This window comes from Pogona vitticeps, chromosome 6, assembly GCF_051106095.1.
Source record: "Pogona vitticeps strain Pit_001003342236 chromosome 6, PviZW2.1, whole genome shotgun sequence".
Taxonomy (NCBI): Eukaryota; Metazoa; Chordata; class Lepidosauria; order Squamata; family Agamidae; genus Pogona; species Pogona vitticeps.
This window is the reverse complement of record NC_135788.1, coordinates 17,570,299-17,577,372: the sequence shown is the minus strand read 5'-3', so window position 1 is coordinate 17,577,372 and position 7,074 is coordinate 17,570,299.

The following is a 7,074-nucleotide window of genomic DNA, read 5'->3' as shown; positions in this document are numbered from 1 at the left end:
GACTGAGTGAAATGGTGATGCAAAGGTGTGAGTAGGTACAATACCTACAATGGAGAAACATACACACTCTTTAACCTCTTCATTAAAGTAATGTTGCCATGCCCGCTCCACCAACTGCAGGCTGGAAAGCTATGTTCCAATTTCCAAACCCTTCTCTGAGTCATGCACGCTGAGGAAGAAAAGGTATATTGGACCGAAAGCTCCACAGACATGTGTGCATGTTTTCCAAAAGATATCACATTGCTTTTTGAGATTAAAAAAAAGGAAGGAGTTGGATTTCGCAAAACTATAACTATAAGCAGGGCCTGAAAAATTTTAGAATGTCTCACCAGTCAGTCAAAAATTTCACCAATCAGCATGACTGGACTATAGCCTTGCAATTTATTGGGATTGGGAATCACTGATTTATACCCTCAGACTTGGGTTGCTTTATTGCCTGTGTGCCTGTGAGGTGATGAAGCTTGTATTTTGAATGCCTTTCTTTAGAAAGTCTCCAGCAAAAATAAAACTGAAAGCAAAAGTGCCTGGTCTTGTAAGGAGCCATGGTTCCCTCCCACCACAGGATGTGTCCTTGTTCATTTGAAATTTGGAGCAGGGAATCTCCATATTCTCCAGCATGGGACTAGGCTACATTCTCCTGCAGAGCTATATCTCTATGCTGCTTGAACTCTCCTCTCACAAGAAGAGGACAGTTTTCCCTTTGCAGTGGGAGGGGGGAGGGGAGTACTGCAGGATTAGAGAGAGAGAGAGAGATGGAGGGGAAGGAGGCAGGCAGGGATGGAGCTGTGACTCATCCAGCAGCATTTTTCACTCATCACAGACGAATGGACAAGTGCATTTTTCAAGTCCTTATAAGCCTATACAGGGTAATTCCACAGGAAATCACTCCTTATGAGAAACTAATACCATGTTTCTATTGAACTGATTTCAGGAAGGTCAAAATAAATCAATGAATTTTATTGTTCTCTCTAGCCGCCTAGAGTGGTCTTATAGACCAGATGGGCGGGTTACAAATCAAATCAAATCAAATCAAATCAAATCAAATCAATCAATCAATCAATCAATCAATCAATCAATCAATCAATCAATCAATCAATCAATACAGTGGTGCCTCGCACAGCGAGGTTAATCCGTTCCAGATTAGGAACAGCATACACACTCCGCTGGTATTTAACAGATACTTAGGTTTTTGGTTAAATCTTATACAAGTTTTATATATAATACCTGTTATATAATGCCAGTCAATGTTTTTATAATTTTGACTGTGCCTGGTGTTTTTGAATGATGATGGTGATGATGATGATGATGATGATGATGATGATGTGCTATCAAGTCAACTCTAATTTAAGGGTTTTCTAGGTAGAGAATACTCAGAAGTGGTTTTACTCTTCCCTTATTCTGGTGGCATCCTGGGACTGCCCAATGCCACACAAAATAACTAGGAGGCACAACCTCAAGCTCCACTGACAGATACCTAAACCACCGAGCTGTCCAGGTTTGAACATATAATGATAACCATCATGTATCACCAATTCAATTCTGACATAAGACAAGCCTTTACAGGGTTTTCCAGGAAGAGAATACTTAGAAGTTGTTTACCATTCCCTTCTTCCAGGGGGGCATCCTGGGGCTGTGCAGCTTGCCAAAGGCCACACAGGGTGGCTCTTATCCTGGGAGGAAGACTGGGGAATTGATCTCCCAACTTCTGGACCTGCAGCCAGATACCTAAACCATGGAGCTATCCAGCCAGACAAAATACTTGAGGGGCACAGAGTCATGACTTTCCTTTTAAAACTCTCCCTTATTTCAGCCTCCGAAAATAGATTGAAGTTGTTATGTAATCTTACTTTTCCTCTTCCTCAGTGTGGCTTTGTGGAAAGGACAAAGAATGAAAATATTTAGCACTCTGTCCTCCAAGGTACTTGTCTGCACTTTGCTATGTGTGGTTATTAACTAAATTAACATTCTCTCCCTCCCTCTCTCCCCCCCCCTCTCTCTCACACACACATGTACGTTCGTATGTACGTACGTAAGAAAGAGACACTAATCATGAATTTCCTATATGAGAGCTAGCCTCTGGAATATAGTTCTTCTATCCCCTAGCTCTGATTGCACCCACTTCTTCAGCAGACCTTAAATATACTGACATATATAGGGTATATAGTGATACTATATGTCAGTTTGACATTTTAAGCTCCAAAAGGTCAGAGATACAGTATCTAAAGAATGGCTGATGAACCTGTCCTTCAAGTAAGAACCTTAGCAAAAGTCCTCTTTGATGTAGCTCTGGCTTGAGAAGGCCTTTTCTGCAAATTACTTTTTATTTTATTTTTTCTATTTAGGCAAAGATTGCCTATTTCCAATCTCTCTCTCTCACTCTCTCTCTTTCTCAGAAAAGCTTGGTTGGCTGTGTTCACACCACCACAGCTCTTATTTCACTAGTAAGCTGGCCAGCAAGTCAACGTGCAATATTGCGACAAGGTGGCAGTATTAACTGGAGCTACTCAGTGAATGAGATCCACCTAAAACTGAACAGAATTAAGTTAATGTGGTTCTTCAGAGAAATCCTCTGCTTTATGAATGTGAGGTATTTTGTTTCTGTATCCACAATTCAGAAAGCCAGGAAATGACCCAATATTGCAGGACAATATTATGCCCGTGTTGCCAGCAGGAAAAAGGATGCCAGGCTTTATATACCAAAGGACATCCTGAATATTGACAGCACCAATGGCAGCTGTCAAGATGGTCTACAGCAGTGGTTGCCAACCTTGGGCCTCCAGATGTTCTTGGACTACAACTCCCAGAAGCCTTCACCACCACCTCTGCTGGCCAGGATTTCTGGGAGTTGAAGTCCAAGAACATCTGGATGGCCAAGGTTGGGGACCACTGGTCTACAGGATAACCTCTTTTGCTTACTATCATTCACACTTGTTGAAAAATAGCCCCAACAATTGCTTTGTGTGATGGAAAAAGGAGTAATCTTCTGGGATTTTCCCTTGCTTACTGTCACTTTGTGAACGGAAATGGTGCTGGGGGATTCCTGTTAAACAACTTGCCCTAAGGTACCATAATTCCCCATACTATTTTACATATGCATGAAAAACCTGAAAGAGGCTGTCCAAAATTTTGTGGTCTGGTTCTACCAGTGTGCTGATGACACTCAGCTGCATCTGGGTTTTAAGATCTTTCAGGAAACTCTTTCATCAGTCCCTCACACCCCAGTGTGTTCAGCCAATGCCTCCCCCCCATTTCAGCTTGAACAAGTGTATTTTTAAAAAAGTCTCTTAAAATATCTACCTTGCACATATAATGGAAATACAGAAGGGACCAGAATAGACTATATTGCTGGGAAAAGTGGGGTGGAGCAGAAGGAAAAGAGGAAGCACTATTTTTCACAGAAAGGGAAATAAAGAAAACCACAAATTCACAATACAGTACATTTAATCAACTAGAGTTAAACAAAATTGATCATAAGCACATTTCTCAACTCTATACCATTCTCCCCCTAGGGACTAGATTCATATTCTTTATTCTTGCATTTCATACTACCCCATTTCTCTCCAGAAACACATTCATTCTTCCCTGATGTGTATGCCCCTTCCCTTTCTGAAACATATATACTAAAAAGGCATTCCATATTTCTTTAAAATCGTTACTTTTTGATTTTCCTCTTCTCATTTTTATTTCACAATTCAATTTGTTATTAATTGCCTTATACCATATTTCATTATACCATTCCTCAATGTTATTTTGGTTTTTATCTTTCCAAATCTTTGTGAATATTAACCTTGTCACTATCACCATTATAATTATAGTTACTGTATATTAATTATAATAATTATAATAATTCATTCATTTTCTTCTCTCTTCATTTGATTCTTGTTAACCACATTCAACAAGAGAATCATTAGAGACATTTGCATATTCACAGCAGTTATTTCCCCAATCCCCTTAAAACTCAATATTCATTCCTTTTTCCTTATTTCACAAAACCTTCACATATGCAAATACAGTACATACCTTTTTCTTTCTTACACTTCCAGCACAGAAATGACGATTTTTATTTAATGTACTCCACTGGTTTTAAATACCATCTCCCACACTACTTTATAACAATTTTTTAAAATCTTTATCGACATATTCTATATTATTCTTTTGTTTTTACCCCAATCTTCCCCTTTAATTCTTTAATCAAATTGTCTTGCCACAAGTCTTTCAAAGCAAATGATTTATATTTCATCTGTACTAACAATTTATTTCGCTTACTGTCCCCTTTCTATTTTTCTTTGCTTCTGATTTCGCTCTTTTTCCAATTGTCTCTTCACATGTCGTCATGATTCTGCGTTATTTCCATTCTTTTGCCCAATTTGCTAATTGAAGTATATTTAACCATTAAACCCCCTCTTCACCAAGCAGCTTTAAACCAAACCAAGCACCATTTAAACCAATTTTTACATTTTTAAATTATAGTAACAGGCAGTCCAAAGTCCATTTTCTGTTTCCCCCATGTTTTTTTTTGTTTGCAAGTCAAAGCAAAATTTTGCAAACGGAGCTGTTCATAAATCGAAATGTTCATATGTAGGGGCGCTCGTAAGTCGAGGCACCACTGTACTTTCTCTGCTCCTAAGTCCAGAGGGGTGGCATGAAGAGTTTGGAGAGGTGTGTGCAAGCTACATGGTCTACCACGGTTGTGTTTAAACTGATCTGAAGTTTAATTCTATATACTAGTCAAAACCTTAGTAGTTATGCCGCTGGTGTAACACAATTATCCTAAATCTCATTGGAAAATTGTAGCAAATTAAAAAATGACCAGAGGTTTTTGCTCTTGCAGTCCTTTGTCATGTGACACAACAGGAAATGGGACATGACACACAACAGCCAATGCCGGCACTAATTTTAAAATCCTGGCAATTTGCTGGTGAGATTTGTGCCATTTGCATTAGGTTGGCATAAAAACTTGATAGAAATCTGGTTCCTCTCTACTTTCATGTAAATTCAGTGCCCTTCAGAGTTGTAGTTTCCAAAGTAGAGAGACAGATGTTTGCTTCTTTTATAGGGCAAGGAAAAATATGAGAGGTATCAGTGGGTGTGTATTACAAGAATTGAAAAGCCTGGAGCTCTTCCTTCTTCTACCTGATCGGTTTTCTCCGAGACAGGATTTGTTTAGTCAGATGTAAATCATACCGAGTCCAGTAGGACCTACTCTTGGGTAAGTGAACATAGGATTGCAGTTTCTTTGTTATAAGAAGGATTTTGTATGTAAACTGTAGTGAAAAGACGAGCTTTTCTGGTACCCTTTCAGCCTTGCATTCCTGAATATTTATATGGACTTGATCTGTTTTGTTCTGAATGATTTATCTTGATCATAATGTAGGCCTTATTTAACGTGTATGTGGTAATAGCCAACTAGGCTGAAAGAGGAAATGATTCATAAATTGTAAGGAAGGAATTCTATCACCACAGAGTTTTACAGAGATTATCCATGGAGATAATTTAATTTATATTTAAAAATAATTTCAAAATAATTTCTGATAGAAATGCTGATTGTTTTTAACAGCTGCTTTTGTCTCTGGTCGTTTGGCATCTTTTTTAACTTTGGAGAAAAATGTGTATGTAATTTGGCTAGGTATAATTAGCTCACTTTTCTACCACCCTGTTCCCCAAAAATAAGACCTAACCTGAAAATAAGCCCTACTATGATTTTTCAGGATGCTCGTAATGTAAGCCCTACCCCCAAAATAAGCCCCAGTTAGGTGAAACCCCGCCCTCCACCCTTGTGCAGCAACCAGAAGCAGATGACATGCCTGTATTTCTATAAATGTAGATGGTTGTACATGAAAAAAAAAACATTATCTGAAAAAAGCCCTAATTCATTTTTGAAGCAAATATTAATATAAGACCATGTTTCTTTTCAGGAAACATGGTAGATGAGTGTCTCTTTGACAAACACAGAACAGGAATCTTGTAGATTGAGTTCTGCCACATAGAAAAGCCAACTGATAAAGATCTTGACTTAAGGGCTGTCTTGTTTTGTAAGTTAAATTCTGTGTGAAGAAAAAGTAAAGGGAAGAGGAAAGTATGCACACTCAGGTAGAATTTCTTAAAGCTACAGATTCATATATACCCATTCTTAGAATAACTCCTGTTAAAATCAATGTGATGTAGTCATGACTAATTTTAATTTCCTAGTTTTCAGTGGTTCTGTGAGAATTATGACCAGATCTGGTTCTAACTGTAGTGTATAGATCTGAATTTTGGGACATCAACTCCCAAATTAGGGGTTCTCAAACCCTGGTCTGCAGCCCGATACCGGGCTGTGGCCTTGGCAGGACCGGGCCGCAGAGACAGATATCCCACCCCCCGCATGCATTACCCCCATGCACACCCACCCGCATGCACGGCCCGCCCACCTGCACACACATGTGCCCTGCCCATCCGTCCATGCGTATGAGTGCCCTCACCACCCATGAGCGCTCCCACCATCCGCTCATGCATGTGAGTGCGCCCCACCCACCCAAGAGTGTGCCCCCGCCCACCCACGAATGTGTGAGCTTGTGCCCAACCACCATGCACAGACCCCACCCCCCAACCAGTCTGCAGTTTGGAAAAGGATTGGGACCACTGTCCCAAATAATTGTCTTGGAAATCTGGATGTTGTAACCCCAGACCACAAATCTGCACACCTCTCATTCCAATCAAGGTCAAATTTAAATTGAAACCCTCAAGGCAGAACAGTAAAATAGCAGGTAGCTTCTTTGTTATGCCTTTTGAGCGAATAACTTTGTATGGCTGTGTTCATATTCTGATTCTGTGAACAAAAAGGAATTCGTTGCAGGTGAATATTCTGCCACTGCATCTCTCTTTTGCATCAGTTCTGCTTCTTTGATGAGAAAAAAAATTGGATGAGGCAAAATCAGAAACTTGTTGCTCTCAGAGGGAACATTTGCATGAGAGAACTGATGGTGAAGAAGCAGGGACAATGTTATAATGGGCCTAGAATTAATGAGGGCTAACACTATAATTGCTCAGATGGATATCTTAGGAAAGTGCTCAGTTTCTAAAAATGTGTGTGTA